This window comes from Apodemus sylvaticus, chromosome 11 (assembly GCF_947179515.1).
Source record: "Apodemus sylvaticus chromosome 11, mApoSyl1.1, whole genome shotgun sequence".
NCBI lineage: Eukaryota > Metazoa > Chordata > Mammalia > Rodentia > Muridae > Apodemus > Apodemus sylvaticus.
Window position 1 is genome coordinate 78,402,601 of NC_067482.1, and position 17,382 is coordinate 78,419,982.

At 47.4% G+C, this 17,382-nt stretch overlaps 1 long non-coding RNA gene across 1 annotated transcript; it reads right to left on the reverse strand.

The window, feature by feature from the left end:
• Positions 1–2,735: 2,735 nt before the first annotated feature.
• Positions 2,736–12,564, reverse strand: LOC127696592 (uncharacterized). Its single transcript, XR_007980262.1, has 5 exons — positions 12,444–12,564; positions 12,226–12,368; positions 11,984–12,094; positions 7,593–7,730; positions 2,736–2,895 (listed from the first exon to the last, which is right to left on the reverse strand). It is a non-coding gene; the product is annotated as an uncharacterized LOC127696592 (long non-coding RNA).
• Between the last annotated feature and the right edge of the window lie 4,818 nt (positions 12,565–17,382).

Genomic DNA, 17,382 nt, shown 5'->3' on the forward strand with positions numbered 1-17,382 from the left:
AGCATAAATAAAAAGCCTTCGTGGACCATGGGGAAAAAATGAAATAAAATAGTGCATAGTAATCCTGAAAAATATTTATAGAGCTATAATTAAAGGAAAATTTCTAGTATTAAGTTTTTATATTTATTTGGAAAAGGATACATAAATTAAATGTTCAAATTAATTACATGGGGAACTGGAGAGATGGCTCAATGGTTAAGAGCACTGACTGTTCTTCCACAGGTCCAGAGTTCAATTCCCAGCAACCACATGGTGGTTCACAACCATCTGTAATGAGATCTGATGCCCTCTTCTGGTGTGTCTGAAGACAGCTACAGTGTACTCACATACATAAAATAAATAAGTCTCTTTTTTTCATTATTTAGATAAACCTCTTTTTAAAAAGTTAATTACAGCTGGGCAGTGGTGGCTGGTGGCGCACCCCTGTAATCCCAGCACTTGGGAGGCAGAGGCAGGTGGATTTCTGAGTTCGAGGCCAGCTTGGTCTACAGAGTGAGTTCCAGGACACTCCAGGGCTATACAGAGAAACCCTGTCTCAAAAAACCAATAAATAAATAAATAAATAGTTAATTACAAGCATACTTCCCCCCACCCAGTACTGATGACTGAACTCAGAGACTCAAGAAGTTCTCTACCACTGAGCAACATCCTTCAAATGACTTGATAAAAGAACCAGGCAGACAGGCAGGGTGGTGGCACACGCCTCTAGTCCCAGCACTTGGGAGGCAGAAACAGGTGGATCTCTGAGTTTGAAGCCAGCCTGGTCTACAGAGAGAGTTCCAGAAAACACAGGACTACACAGAGAAACTTGGCTTGGGAAGAACCAAAACAAATTAAAATCAATAATAAAGAAAAAATAGCAAAATATTAATAAAATAGCAACTTGTTAAAAATAACTGAAAAGAAAGAAAAGGCAAGAGAGGAACTCTGTTCTGTCAAGCTGTGATAGCGGGAAAGGAGAAGGAAAAGACACTCACAAAGGACACAAACAGAAAGATAACATGCTGAAACAAAAATTCGCACTATCAGGCCGCCACCATTTGCGGCTGACTCATGGTTTCTCACACAGACTTCTGGAGCCCAACCGGGAGTGAGCCGTGGTACCTGACACAAATAGTCTCAAAAAGGCCACTTAAGCTGAAAATCTACTCCTCAACAAGATGTGACCAGATGTGAACCCCACACAAATGGTCTGAGTGATAAGATGAGTAACTTCCCTCAAAGCTGCCAGAGAAAAGCATCCTGCCCTCCCAGATAATCTTCCCCAGGCCCTCAGCAATGCTGTCTTGCACCATATTTGCATATTTGATAAGTTCTCTCTGATTATTCTAGTCTGTTAAGTTCTTTTATCTAGCACTGCTGTCACAGATCTGTCATATTTTTAAATTTTTTTTTAATGGTTCTCCTTCTTTTTGCTTTTTTCTTTTCTTTCTTTTTTTCTTTTTAATATTTATTTATTTTATGTATAGGAGTATACTGTAGCTGTCTTCAGACACTCCAGAAGAGGGTGTTGGATCGCATTATGGATGGTTGTGAGCCACCATGTGGTTGCTGGGAATTGAACTCAGGACCTCTGGAAGAGCAGTCAGTGTTGTCTGCTGAGCCATCTCTCTTTTTGTTTTTTCTTTCAAGACAGGGTTTCTTTAGGCCTGGCTGGCCTGGAACTTTCTTTGTGGAACAGGCTGGCCGTGAACTTTCTTTGTGGAACAGGCTGGCCGTGAACTTTCTTTGTGGAACAGGCTGGCCGTGAACTTTCTTTGTGGAACAGGCTGGCCGTGAACTTTCTTTGTGGAACAGGCTGGCCGTGAACTGTAGCTATCCACCTGCCTCTGCCATCACGTTCTGTGACAGGCGTGTGTCACCGTCACCCAACAGTTCTTTTTATTTTTTAAATCTTTGTATGTACATGCACCCATGTTGAGGTTGGGGTACATGTGTTCATGTGTACATATATGTGTGGAAACCCGAGGTTTACATTGAGTTCTGTAATTATATTCCACTTCATTTTTTTTGAAACTGGATTTCTTTCTAAACCTACATAATACCATTAGAATCAAGGCTTTTTAAAAAATATATTTTCTGCATATACACATCTTGCTTGCATATATATCTGCACAGTATATGGAGACTTCTTCAGATGTCCGCAACTGGAGCTATAGTTTTGAGCGTCCATGAACTCAGGTCCTGTCTTAGTTTCCATTGCAGTGAAGAGACACCATAACCAAGGCAACTCTTTTATTTATTTACTTTTAAATATGGAACACTTCAAGAATTTGCATGTCATCTTTTCACAGAGTCAAGCTCATCTTCTTTGTATCGAAGGCAACCCTTTTATAAAGGACATTTCACTGGGGCTGGGTTACTGGTTCTGAGGTTCAGTCCATTATCGTCACGGCAGGAAGCATGGCAGCGTCCAGGCAGGCACCGGAGGAGCTGGGAGTTCTGCATCTCGTTCCAAAGGCAAACAGACTCTTGCAAGCAGCTAGGTGGAAGGTCTTAAAGCCCACCTCCACAGTGCCACTTCCTCCAACAAGACCACACCTCCCAGCAGTGCCACTCCCTATGGGTCAAGCTTATACAAACCACCAGTCTTCTCTCCAGACCCTATAGTGTTGGGTTCCATAGCTGCCTGCAGCTATTACGAAGTGGGTTTCTGGAACAGAAGCTGAGGGATAAATAGGGAAGAGGGGCGAAAAGAAGTATGGCTAAGACAATATTCACTGATCAAAGCCAGAAACTTTAATGGCGCCAGACCTTTTAACAGTTTGGGCAAACCCTTCCCCCCAGACTCCAGGCTGAGTTCCGGTGGAAGTTGTCTAGCTTCTCTTGGAGGTCCTCGTCTTGACTGCTCCGGCAGCTGGGTGGGTCACCTGCTTAATTCAGGAATTCCTAGACCTGGAGGAACAATGAACTTAACCTTTACTTCGAGCACTCGAGCACTCGGCCCTAGGTGGAGCTGGATCCTGGCTATCTGGGAGAAGTTAACCTTGATCAAAGTCAAACTCTGACCAAGTGCATGACTGCCCCAATATGGCTCTGTACACTATAGTGCTGTGAAAAAGGAAGTACACGGCTGATGAGATGGCTCAGTGGTTAAGAGCACTAATTGCTCTTCCAGAGGTCCTGAGTTCAAATCCCAGCAACTATATGGTGGCTCACAACCATCTGTAATGAGATCTGATGCCCTCTTCTGGTGTGTCTGAAGACAGTTACAGTGTACTCATACTCACATATAATCATAAATAAATCTTAAAAAAAAAAAAGGAAGTACAGGTGTTTGTTGAAACTGAGTCTCAGGTATCCCAGGCTAACCCTGACTCTATATATAGCATAGCTAAAGAGGACCTTGAACTCCCAGTCCCCACCTCCTGTCCACTGGGTGACAGGTGTGCACCAGGAAATGCTGGAGATCAAACTCAGAGCTTCATGAATGCTAAAGCATGCACTCTACCATCAACTAAGCTACAAGGCCAAGGCCCCACCAGAAGTCTTTTTTTTTTTTTTTTTTTTGAGACAGGGTTTCTCTGTATAGCCCTGGCTGTCCTGGAATTCACTCTGTAGACCAGGCTGGCCTCAAACTCAGAAATCTGCCTGTCTCTGCCTCCCAGAGTGTTGGGATTACAGACGCGCACCACCACTGCCTTGCCAGAAGTCTTTTTTTTTTTTTTGCTGAGAAGGAAAAACAATCTAATCTTAAATGTGCCTTCCCCAGAACAAAATGTTTACTAGAAATGAAGTTTTGTAAAACAAATTTATATAATAAGGCTGGTTGGTGCTGGGCAGTGGTGGCTCACGCCTTTAATCCCAGCACTCTGGGAGGCAGAGGCAGGTGGATTTCTGAGTTTGAGGCCAGCCTGGTCTACAGAGTGAGTTCCAGGACAGCCAGGGCTACACAGAGAAACCCTGTCTAGAACCTCCCCCACCCCCCCAAAAAAACAGTGGTAAGTCAGTGCTGTGGTTTGGGTCCTGGATGTCTCCCAGGTGCCAAAGGAAGGCTTCGTCCATCCCCAGGTTGTGACACTTTTCAGTGGCAGTGGAGACACTATGAGAGGAGACTCACCTGATTATTGACAGAGATGTTAAAAAAAACAAATCATCAACTGGTGGGCCATCAGGATCAGACTAGCCCATCACTCTACTCTCATCAGAAAAACATTAGAACAGTAAAACAGTGAGAACAAAGCAAAACAAAAGGAACCTTTGGAGGACAGTAGATGACACTGACCAGCAGTGTCCGGAGAATAAGCGAGTGAGCGGTGCTCAGCTCTAAGTGGGACCTCTACACCACACACACATACACACACACACCCGTGAACGCGGGGACTCATGTGGAAGAGGGCCTGGGAAAACCGTGAGAACCAGAGGCAGCGCACGGAAGCGAACAGGATTTGCTGACCACCACAGCACCACCGCCTACAGAAACCCACAGCAACCGTGACACAGGCGCGAGACCTGCTGAGATCAAGGCGCCAAATCCCCACCATGGACAGGGCAGAGACTCAAAAAGTCTTACACCAACGGAGGAGCCCCTAGCAGTCTGCGGCTGCAGGGGGAGGGGGTCCGTTTCCTCAGAGATGAGGCCACTGAGAGGCCACCTATGCTCCAGCAGACTGTCCTGCACGCACGCACAACAGGGCAGGACCAAGCGGCTGTGTAAGTGGAGGTGTAAACTGACAACATATCCGCTGCGCAGTATGGTTAAAGGGGAAGGTGTGTATTGTACGGAGTCCAGAGCAGGCGAACGGCCAGCAGGCTGGACATGAGAGAAGCAGGAGCATGATGGGAGCGGGGGTGGTGAATGGAAACAACAAGGGATTGGTCAAAGAGAAAGAACATACCAAAAATAGCAGGGTTATAAGCAAAATGAGTAACTGTGCGAGTGGAGTCTTGAACTAGGGGAGTTCAGGGGAGGGAGGAAGTGAGGAAAGTCCGGAGGGAGCCTGCTATTAGCATACCCACAGATGCTTTGGTATGCTAATAGGTACCTTAGCCTTTCCTCCCTTCTGCATTTTTGGCTGGGAGGAAATGAGAGTACTTGTTGCTCTTCTAGAGGAACCAGGATGGGCTCCCAGCATGCATTGGTGGCTCACAACCATCTGTGGCCCCAGTTCCAGGGAATCTGAGGCCGTCCTCAAGTACCAGTTTTGCACGTGGTATATATACATGCATGTATACATACATACATGCATGCATGTATGTATACCATGTGCAAATACTCATCCATGTATAATTAAATAAATGTAAAAAATTAATTCCTTTTTTAGAAAAATAGTATGTGGAATTGGGAGTGGAAAGTAGAGGTTGTGGGAGATGTTGCTTAAATCCCTTCCCAGGGAAATGGAGACAGGATGTCTGCCCCTTCTCCTAAGGTCCCAAAGACCAACTGAGGCACCATTCTGCTAATGTTCTCTCTGGGAGACAAATCGTTTCTTGGTCTTCCTTAGAGGAGCTAATGGGGGTTACTTACAGGGGTGTGGACGCTCCCCCTTCAACTGTCTCACCCGGAAAGCTTTGCCCAGCAGGGAGGAGGGGTGGAGCCCTTTCTCTGGGGTCATGTGCACTTCAGGCAGAGTTATGCACAATGGAGCAGCTGGACAGTAAGTGATGGTCCTGTGACTCTGCCACCCCTCCACTGAGGTGGTATGAATATCAACCAGAGCAGCTGGGGAGATCCTTGTGTAAGGGGGTACAGCTGAATGCCCCAAGATGGCAGGTAGCTGCTTGGCTTGAAGGACAGTCACGCCCAATCAGGGGGCGGAGCAGAACTGGAAGGGAAGGAAGTGGGATAGATTGAATCAAAATCCACTGAAAGGTAGGTGAGAAGCAAAGTGGACGGACCAGTGACCTCGAACTGTGCGGGTCTGTGTTGGAGAGTACAGCTGAGAGCGGTCTCAGAAAGAAGTAAATCCTAACATCCCTTCCGAGGCCGGGCAGAAGCCAGCCAGGAAAGGGAAGAGGTTGGGACGTTCCTTCTTAGGCCCACAAGGCTATAGTAGGAGTTCCTGTGAATAGTAAATAAAAGAATGCTAAATGTTGGATAAAATGTTTTGAATCCATCTATTATGAGGGAAATGAATGGTAATTCCTCTCTTCAGCCCCATTGGGTGAATCCAGATGTTCAAGGTCAGAGGTGAAGAATGAGTCCTGGCTTCCAGGAAGAGGACATCTTTTACTGTCTTCCTTTATCTACCCAGATCCCAGAGCACACAGGTGGTACCCAGGCTGGTTAGGACCTGTCATCCCCCCTCCACCTCTCACCTCAGTCTCCTCTGGAAACCCTGTCAGACCCCACCCCACCTGAGATAATGCTATACCTGTACTCCGGTTTTTCCTTAAGGAAATTCAACCTTCACAACTTTAACCTGTGACAAAAGAGCTGGATTCTCTGGGGTCTTCGTTCATTTTCTGCTTCTGTAACAGGATGTCCAAGATGGACTTTGGGCCTCTGTGTGGCAACAGCAGGAGGGAGAAAGGTGGCTCCTTGAGGCAGGGGCAGCAGGACTGAGCACGGGGAGCCGCTACAGCCAGCAAGCTTGCTCCCAGAACGACAGCAGCACCAATCCGTGCATGCCGTGCATGGGGCCTTGGCCTTCGGGAACTGGTAGATCTAGTTGTCAAAGCAACTTTCATTCCACAGATGTAATTGTTGTTTCTGAGGCGTACTGCCTCCATCTGCTAAGCTGGGCCTAGTCCTGGAAGCTTTTGGCTTCTGTGTAATCTAATCTAGGCCTAGAATGTTTTCAGCCTCTGAGACTTACTGCTGAATAAACTCACTCTTTCTAGTTCTTTCTGAACTGCAGCTGGTTAATTCAGCTCAGCTGTTTTGGCGGAAAACTCTTCTCCACGTTGACTGGTTCAAACTGGCTTCTTTTCACTTTATGACGGAGTTGCTCTGCTTGGATTCAAACTAACTCTTGCAATCTGTTCTAATCCTCTGGCTCCTCCTCATTCTCTGGCTCATTCTATCTTCACCAGTGCCTAGCTTGTTCACCAGCTGTCTCTGTAAAATTCTGCTGGTAAAACCTCCTCCTCCTCCTCCTCTCTCTCTGCCCTGCTCTCTGTCCTCACACCTCTCTCCTCTCTGTTCTCCTGAGAGTTGGGCGGATCCTATTCTGTCAAATCTTTTGTCATCCCATTAGCCCCCAATTTCTCAGTTCTTTCTAAACTTTAAACCCTGTGGACCAAGCTGGACTTGAACTCATAGATCTACCTGCCTCTGCCTCCCGAGTGCTGAGGTTAAAGGTGTGGACCACCACACCCAGCCCTTTTTAAACTTACCTTGTAATTTATTTTTATGTATATTTTGTCTATGAGTATGTCACAGACATTGTGTGCTTGGTGTTGGTTGAGGGCAGAACCGCTAAAGTCACAGACAGTTGTGGGGTGCTGTGACCCTAACCCAGGCAGAAACAAAACTAACATAAAATACCAAACAAACAATAACAAAAACAGAACATAAAATACCAAAAAGAAAGGCACTATGTTGTAAGCTGATTTTAAAGGCAGTTGTAGACAAGAGCAGTGCAGCAGGAAATGTCTGAGGCGGGCAGAGACCGGCATGGACAGCCATCGGAAGCCAGCCTTATGCTCACCTTGTCCACCCCTCAGCTGGGATCAGCTCAGTTCAACAGGCGTCACCTACTTCAAGTGTCCACGCTGCCGTGTGTCAGGAGTGCAGCCACCCTCTCAGCCTTCCTCCCGGTGCCACTGTCCAACTTGGACAAAGGGAGCTGGAGGGAGCAGACATCACCCAGGAGTCAAAGTTAAAGCTTTCTCACTTTTACCCACGGTGTTGATTGGGTCCATACAGATGGTTTCTAGATTTCATTATTTATATTAAAAAAAAAAAAAAGGTCAGTTTGGCCTGGAACGATGACTCTGGGATTAACAGTGGTGGTTATGCCTGGCAGTGGTAGTGCACACCTTTAATCCCAGCGCTCAGGAGGCAGAGGCAGGCAGATTTCTGAGTTCGAGGCCAGCCTGGTCCACAGAGTGAGTTCCAGGACAGCCAGGGCTACACAGAGAAACCCTGTCTCGAAAAAAACCAAATCAAAAAAAATAAAAAATAAAAAAAATAAAAAATAAAAAGCAAAGAATCTATTGTCACGTGTCCTTTCACTTTTGTGCTTTGGCAGAACATCCTCTCTCCTGTGTCTGCTTCAGCGAGACGTTCTCCAAGATGCTGGGATTACAGGCGTGTGCCACCACCGCCCGGCAATAGATTCTTTGCTAACTACACACATGTATTGATCTGCCTTATATTGCATGGTTGAGCAGCATAGACACGATGGAGAGAAGCCTTCTGGTGATGTGCTGCAGTTTCTTGCCTCTTCTTTGGCTGATTGGATATATATGCTGAGGCAAGGCACTTGGAGGACACATGGTGTTTGGAGGGTATAAATAGGACCTGGCAGACAGTGACTGAGGCTGAGGTAGGCTTGACTGTAGAGCTGGCTGTGCAGATCTTTGCTTCCCTGAGAGAGGCACAGCTGAGAACTTCTCCTGGGGTTCCTGCTGGTCCCTCCTGCTGACTGAGGCCTGGCTGTCTCTGCCAGGTTGGGACACTGTTGCTAACCCAACTCTACCGAACTGGACAGCTGGTGTATCCGGAAGGTGTTTGTGAGTGGATGGAGCTGCCGCTGCCTGCTGACCTGTGCACTGAACTGCCGATTTCCAGACAACACAGATGGGAGTTGCTCCAAAGAACCTTTCTAAACAGGTCCACTTACCCCATATCCTTCCTTTTCCTCTACCTCTGGTGGGTGGTGGGCTAAAGGGAGGTTAAAGTGTTTAAGAACCATCATTAAAAATAGGATTTGGGGGCCGGGCAGTGGTGGCGCACGCCTGTAATCCCAGCACTCTGGGAGGCAGAAGCAGGTGGATTTCCGAGTTCGAGGCCAGCCTGGTCTACAGAGTAAGTTCCAGGACAGCCAGGGCTATACAGAGAAACCCTGTCTCGAAAAAACCAAATCCAAAAAACCAAAAAAGAAAAAAAAATAGGATTTGGCTGGGCAGTGGTGGCCCACACCTCTAATCCCAGCACTTGGGAGGCAGAGGCAGGCAGATTTCTGACTTCAAGGCCAGCCTGGTTTACAAAGTGAGTTCCAGGACAGCCAGGGCTACACAGAGAAACCCTATCTCGGAAAAAAAGAAAAAGAAAAAACAAACAAACAAACAAACAAACAAAAGATTTGAAAAATTAAAGTTACAGAGGCAGGTGGATCTCTGTGGTACAAGGCCTCTGAGCAAGTTCCAGGACAGCCAGGGCTACATAGAAAAACCTTTCTCAGAAAAAAAAAAAAGTTCAAGGTGGGTGGGGGGCAAGACAACTGAGCAATTCAAAGCACTTTACTGGCTTAATGACCTGAACCCCACATGTCAGACCTGACTGCATCTCCAAGATGCTGTCTAACCCCCCACCCCCATTCTCCCCCTCCTTCCCGAGTGGCATCTTCATGCCTTCAGGTTCAATTACAGGTATGTGCCACCAAGTGCAGCCCTGTGTTGTTTACCTGGCCCTGGAAATGACACAGGTCTTGCCCTTTACCAGGCAAGTGCTCCCACACCCGACCTGAGGTACAGCTTGATGCCCTGAAAACTCCCAAGCCCGTCTCTGTCCCGGCACGCAGCACACTAATACCAACAACTGAAATTACTGGATCAGAAGCTAAATGCATTGCCAAGGCTTTAAAATAGACTGCGGAACCTCTCTGCAGAGGGGCACCAACTCACCCACTGAGCGGCAGGGTCTGCAAACACACAGTCCTTCCTGTTTACATGAAGCAAAATAGTTGGTTGTTTGAAATCGGAGAATGATTTAGTACCAGGATTGAACCTAGAGCTCTGCATATGCTAGGCAAACAGTTCAACTGCTGTGCAACACCACACCGTTACTCCCTCAGAATGATATTTTTATTTATTCAACAAATATGTATGAGTGTCTTCTATGTGCAACACATGGAGCTGGACAAGGAAGATAATGAGGTAGTGTTGAGAAGAAACGTAAAAGCAGGGCACAGTGACACAGGCTTATGAATCCTAGGATGTGGCAGACTAAGGTGGTAGGGTCGTGAGTTCAAAGCCTGACTCACTCAAAAAAGAAACCAAAGTCTGGGGAGTGTCGAACCCCTAAAATCTATTTAATGGCTTACCTGTAAATTCCAACTTTGAAAAGTAGAGTCAGGGGGCCACACTGGTCATGCTGATGGGTACTGGGTTTGAGTGACATGGATGAGGTAGCAGAACTGCCAATCAACCTTGCACCTCCATGTGCTTGTGCAAATGAGTGTATTCAAACCCTCACATCTACGTAGCTTCCCATGGCAAAGCATGCCTATACAAGTACTCCACATGCAAAAAACAAAAGCCACAAAACAAAACAAACAAAGGAAGGCCTGGGGAGACGGTAGACCCCCCCCCCCACAAGGTGCCGGTTTAAAGCCTGATGACCTGAGCTCAGCTTCGGAGACCCACATGGGACAAAGAGAGAACAGTTCTGAAAGTTGTTCTCTGATATTCTCTCTCTTTCTCTCTCTCTCTCTCTCTCTCTCTCTCTCTCTCTCTCTCACACACACACACACACACACACACAAATATGTGTGTCAGCTTAGTAGAATATTCCTATGATCTCAACACTTAGAGAAGGAAGGATAAGGAGTTTGAGACCAGCATAAATACTTGATTTTTTTTTTAAATGTAAAAACAGGCTGGAGAAATGGCTCAGAGCCTGTTAAGAGCACCGACTTCTCTTCCAGAGGTCCTGAGTTCAATTCCCAGTAACCACATGGTGGCTCACAACCATCTGTAATGAGATACGATGCCTTTTTCTGATGTGTCTGAAGACAGCGACAGTGTACTCATCTGAATAAAATAAATTAAAAAAAAAACATCGTTGTGATTAGGTGAAACACTTGCTTCAACTCATAATAGCATTTGTTGTGCAAGTGTGGGCACCTGAGTGTGGATCCCAGCACTCAGGGAAACAGCTAGGCGCGAACATCTGTGCGTCCGCAACGCCAGGGCTGTGCGGAAGGGTCTCTGGGCCTTGCTGTCCACTGGCTTACTTGTGGGTTCAGTAGAAACTCTGTCTCAAAAGGAATAAAGAGAGTAGGACATTCTCCTCTGGTCTCCATGAGTGCTCACACTGGCACACATTGTACACACACACACATCCAAGCACTATTTTCATATTACATTTTATTATTAAAGATATTATTTATAATATATAGTGAGTTTTCTTCAGCTGGTTATTTGTTTGGAGGAGGGAGGGAGAGAGGAGAGAGAGAATGCGATGCGCGTGCACATACAAGACACCTTGATTATATGTGTGTCCTATTTGCCCAGCGAACCCCTTGACTCTTCAGTTGGGAACAACAAGGACAGCAGAATCAAAACACAAGTGTGGTGGCTCACGCCTGCAAGGCCAGCCCTTGGGGGGCTAAGGCGAGAAGATTGATGAGTTGGAGCCTGGGTCATAGTAAGACTCTGTTCAGCTCCTGCCTCCTTTCCTAAAACAATTCTGGGGCCGGTAGTGTAACTCAGTATCACTGATCCCAGGCTTAGCAAGGGACGATTCCTGGGTTTCTTTTTCAGGATCCCAAAAGAAAGAAAGTTTCCTAAATACAGAAATGCATTCATGTGTATACACATGAAGGGGGTTTTATCTGTTGTTTTCTCTGTTTTTGTTTCTAAAAGGGCTAAGGTCTCTGCTGGCCACACAGAAACAGGAAACATAGTCAGTGATAAAATGGTGACCCACTAGGTGTTTGCCAGGACCCCAAGACCACGGAAGAGAAGGGCTGGGATAACTCCTCTGGATGGAAGTTGGGGACTTTTAATCCCCTGGCTCCTACACATCAGTCATGGAGCACAAGGATGTGGCCTCCCGGGCAGGGTGTGTGCTTGTCACATCTCTGTAGCCATGGAAGCCTGTCATGGGAAAACCAGAGGGACTGGGCGCATGGCTCAGCCGTAGAGTGCTTACCTCGTGTGCATAAATAAGGTCCTGGGTTTGATCCCTACACCACCAAATTCTCCCAGGATTTTGAGGCCATTTTGGGCTGCCTGGAGAGACCCTGTCTGAGACAAACAACTCCTGCAAATGATAAAAAGATAGCAATGATTCCCCTCCCCAGAGGACGGTTGAGGGGACTATGAGAACCAGCATCTTTTACCCGAAGCTCTAGTGTCAGCAAGAGGGCCTGCCTGTGTGCCCTCCGGTCCCACCTGAGTGCTCTTCTTGCTGCTGTGACCAGAGAGCCAGCTGTTCAGAGCCCTGGGTTCCCGCTGTCACCTGTGCGCTGCTCCTCACACCCCAGCTGTCTTCAGTGAGGGTGTCACCCAGGGCTGTCACCTGCCTAGTCCTCAGTCTGTAAAACAGGAATCTTCAGAGTAGGAATCTCTTAGGCTTGTAGTGGAGGGTAACAAAAACAGGGCCTCATTACCTTGGGTAGCCAACGGCTTGGCTGTCATCAGCGCCTAGGTTTTGTCCTTGTGGAACTTTGGAAGGCGCTGGGAAAACATAGATTTTTATTATTTTTTTGGGGGGGGGTGGATTTGTTTTTTTTTTTTTTTGTTTTTGTTTTTTTTTTTTTAGACAGGGTTTCTCTGTATAGCCCTGGCTGTCCTGGAACTCACTCTGTAGAACAAGCTGGCCTCGAACTCAGAAATCCACCTGCCTCTGCCTCCCAGAGTGCTGGGATTACAGGTGTACACCACCACCGCCCAGCTTTTTTTTTTTTTTTTTTAATTATTATTCTTGGCATTTTAAAAATGTTTTGTTTTAGACAAGGTCTCATAATGTAGCCCTGGTAGGTCTGGTATTCACTATGTAGAGAAGGCTGGCCTTGAACCTGCGGGCAGTCCTCCTACCTCTGGTTCCTACGTGCCTATAGATACGTGCTACCATGCCATGCAGAAAATACATTTTAAAAGTTTAAATTAATTTATCCACTTGTGTGTGAGGAGGTTACAAAAGCCCAAGGACAACCGTTGAGAGTTAGCTCCATCACTCTTGCATGTGGGTCCCCGGGGATTCAACTTGGGATATCGGGTTTAGCGGAAAGCATATTTTTTTTCTGCTAAGATATTATACCAATCTATACAATATATTTCAGAAACAATATTATAAAATAATACATAGAGAAAATAATACTAAAAAAATTAGGAAAACCTTGGGATTGGTGGCTGGAGCTGTTTTCCTAGTTATTCATTGGAGGTGTGTTTGTGTGGGGCATCTGGCTGTAAGTCAGCCTTGTTTTGTTTTTTAAGTGGAGAAGTGCTGTCACATGCTGTCTACAGGACAGAGCTGGGGTCACTTTCAGCAGGAACTCACAGCAGCTGTGGTTACCTGGATATTAAGCCAGTTATCAGCAGGCAGGAATGGAAGGGTTCCATCATTCACTGAGGAATGATGGACAGAAGTGGCAGAAGGCCTCATTTCTCTTTGAAGAAATGCTAGGCCATCAGTGGGTGGCCCCATGCCCTGGGCACAGACAGCACCAACTGCACTCACTGAGTTATTGTGTGTCAACTTGACACAAGCTGGAGTTACCACAAAGAAAGAAACCACCATTGTGGCTGGTGCCATCCCTGGGCTGGTAGTCTTGGGTTCTATAAGAAAGCAAGCTGAGCAGGCCAGGGGAAGCAAGCCAGTAAGCAGCGCCTCTCCATGGCCTCTGCATCAGCTCCTGCCTCTAGGTTCCTGTCCTGTGTGAGTTCCTGTCCTGCCTTTCTTTGGTGAGGAACAGCAATATGGAAGTATAAGCTGAAATAAATCCTTTTCTCCCCAGCTTGCTTCTTGGTCATGATGTTTTGTGCAGGAATAGAAACCCTAAGACAATTATTTAAGAAAAAAAAAGATGTAAAGGGGGCTGGAGAGATGGCTCAGCGGTTAAGAGCACCGACTGTTCTTCCAGAGGTCCTGAGTTCAATTCCCAGAAACATGGTGGCTCACAACCATCTGTAAAGGGATCTGATACCTTCTGGTGTGTATGAGGACAGCTACAGTGTACTCACATACTTAAAAATAAATATTTAAAAAGTTATGAAAGGGAGGAGTATAGGGAGGTTGGGGTAGTAAGAAGGAACATTTATCTTAGATGTCATCAAGATAATTATATATATATGAAGAAATAAAAAATATTCTAAAAAATTATAAACAAAAAGCAGGAGAGAGGCCCAGCGTGGTGGCACAGGCCTTTAATCCTGCACTGGAGAAGCAGATGCAGGCGGATCTCTGTGAGTTTGAGACCAGCCTTGTCTACATAGTGAGTTCCAAGGGTACACAGAGAAATCCTGTGTTGAAAAACCAAACAGAGAGACAGAGAGAGAGAGACAGAGAGAGAGAGAGAGAGAGAGAGAGAGAGAGGGAATATAACAAAAAACCTAGTACAGGTGTAGAAAATCTTCAAAGGAAGTATTGGTAGCACTTAACTCTTGGTGGTGAAGTCACAGGCTCTTATATTTCTTGTTGCTTTCATATATGTTCTAAAATTCCTATGATTTTACAGTCAGGAAAAATAATTAGCAAGAGAAAGGAAGCTGTAAAGGTTGAGTGGCGCTTTATGTTGGTCAAGGATGGTCCGGGAGAGGGGCTCCATGGGAAGGGGAACTTGGATTGGCCAGAGAAACAGGGAGAAGAATTTTTTTGTGTCCTCATTTTTTGTCTTGTCTGTCTCTCTGGGCTTTGGAATTCTTGACGGCAAGGTCTGAAGTCTAGTTTGTTTACTACTGTACTCTCTCTAGCATCTAAACCCCCCACAAAACAAAACAAAGAAAGTCTGGTGCTTAGTAGGTGCTCAATCAATACCAATCTAATGAACGAATGGATGACCTTGACGGCTTCCCTCAGCCAGAGAGCCAATGATGCTCTTCAGTTTGCTAACCATCTGGTTCCGAGCCAAGACTGAGGTACACAGTTTCCATGGCAACCAAAGAAGGTCCAGCAGACCAGCAGCAGGAGGCAGACTCGGGGATTGTGAGCTCTGTTTCTCTTCAAGGTGTAGCCTGGAAACTGAGAACGAGGCAGTAGGCTCTGTTGACAGACGTGGAGGGGGAAAGATCGCAACTAGAGTTATCTTAGCCCGGCTTGTTAAGCGGTCGATGGAGGCTCAGGCAGGACAGCTTTAAAGATTGGAGACTCTAGGTTGGACTCCTTCGTGTCATCTTGGACCGGTTATTTAACACCACTGAGCCTCAGCCTGCTCATTCTTTGGCATGTGTATGTGTGTGTGTGTGTGTGAGAGAGAGAGAGAGAGAGAGAGAGAGAGAGAGACCGACAGACAGCCAGACAGCCAGACAAGTAATGAGATTTTATAAACACATCTGACATCTGGAAGCCTAAAGTTACAGGATAGGTGTCTGGGGGCCCAAGAGACAGCAGAGCATGACGGAAAACAGGGGTATGGAAAAACTCTGGCCCCTGTATAATCAATTGTACCAAGGTGACATGCAGGAGAAAACTCTGGGCTGAGGTCAACACTGGTCTTAACCACCTGCCTCTTCTCCAAGGCGGGGTCCTGAGTCACTAAACTTGCTCCAGCCTCAGCCTTTGCAAAATGGGGCTAATGTGTGTCCTAGCTTTCCTCAGAGCTCTGTAGATGAGGCGCCCTGTGAACGTCACTTTGCAAGGTGGACCCTCTGGATATGCCATCCAGTTTTCTAAACACAGACTGCTGTGATCCAGTGCCTGCCCCATAGAAACCACTCATGGGGTTCAGTTCCCTGGTGAGGAAGACACACAGTTGGATTGATTTCCTGATGCTACTACTGACAGTGTCGGCAAGTCACTCACTTTTCCATTTTCTCTAACGTGGGAAAATATAAGTACAATGAGAACTGAGTAAGTAGACCTTTCTCTTTCTGGTCCCAAGCCCTGGGAAAGAACAGGAGCCCAGCACATACTAGGTAAATGATCTACCTTGGAACCCTCAATAGCACAATTGAACACAAGAACTTCTAGTTCCTAGAATCTGCCTCCAAAATACTGTGACCAAGAAATTAAAAGCAATAACTAGACTGCTCTAACACAGGATTTGGGCTTAAGGGAACAGATCTTCCTTTAGGGTAAGGAAATTTTCCTCAAGCCTCATTCCTCATTTTATCCCGTTAAGTCTGGAGTGCACTGTCTGAGGAGGGTGAATTCTCAACTTTGTCCGGGGCACAGGCTACAAAACTGGCTCACAGAAGCCAAGTAACTTACACCAAGACATAACGAGAGAGTTCCGGTCTAGGATTTGAACTAGGGTCCTCTTTTAGGCCGCCCGAAAAGCCTCAGTGAGCTGAGAGGCGCGGCTAGGCGCACGGTGGTGGGAACCCCCAGCAGAGTTGAAAGCCCGTGCCGTTCATTTGCATGGTAATACCCAGAATGCTTTTCCACACACCCCGCTACATTTAATGGAAGCGCTCATTTTGGAACCGTGCAAAGTTTGGAATGCGTACTTAGCTCCTCTAGCAACTGTGGGAACTTCGCGCCCGTACACGTGCTTTGCCTACTTGCTCTGAGACCAATAGCTTAGCGACAGCCGCAGCAGACGAACCTGTGTCCAACCCTCGCCTAATCATCCTCAGGCGTCTTAGGGACAAAGCGCTCAGGCCTGGACGCGCGGTCCGTGGTCAGAGGGGCCGGCATTTTGCCGGGCGGCAAGGGCTAATAAGCATGCTTGGGGAAGATCGAGGGGGCTTCTTGATCTCTGGATTTTCTAATTTTCTTACAAAACTGCTGGGATATGCAGGGGACTTTGATTTTTGCCCATCGCCATCATACTGTCCCTTCCCTGAGCGGGCTGGCGACTTCACGCTCCCTGGGGCACAAAGCCCAAGTAGCGGTGGGTGGGGAAAACGACCTATCTCTAGTTATCCAGGCGTGCAGGGCATTTGCCTCGGTCAGTGTGAGGCAGGCAGAAGGTTCCGCTTGCGTCGGGTCGGGATCCCGCGTCCTTCCTAGGGCTGCAGAGCAGGAGATCTCAGCCTACTTCTAGGGATTTCGTCCATCAAAGGAGAGCTAGGCAGGGTGCTGATGCCCGTCCGACCTGCGGGTGCGCAAGGCAGGCTGGGGGGGCTCAGATCCTCAGGCTCCGGCCGCCCCTCCCGCACGCTCGCCTACACTCTGGGCGGGCAGCGGAGGGGCGGCTGTAGCTGGTTTGCTGGCTTGGCGCTCGGATCGTATTGGTCGGGGTCGGGGGGGGGGGGGGGGGCTGAGGCTGCAGCCCCCGGCCCCGCGGGCGGGGTGGGGAGGCGGAGGATCAGGCTGTGCTAGCATTGGCGGAGCTGGGGAGTGGGGGCAGGAAGCGGGGGGAGCGGAGCTGCAGGGGGGGGTGTATAAATAGGGAATGGGGGACGTGCATCCTCCGCTGGGTGAGGGGGGGGCGCTCGGCACAAAGA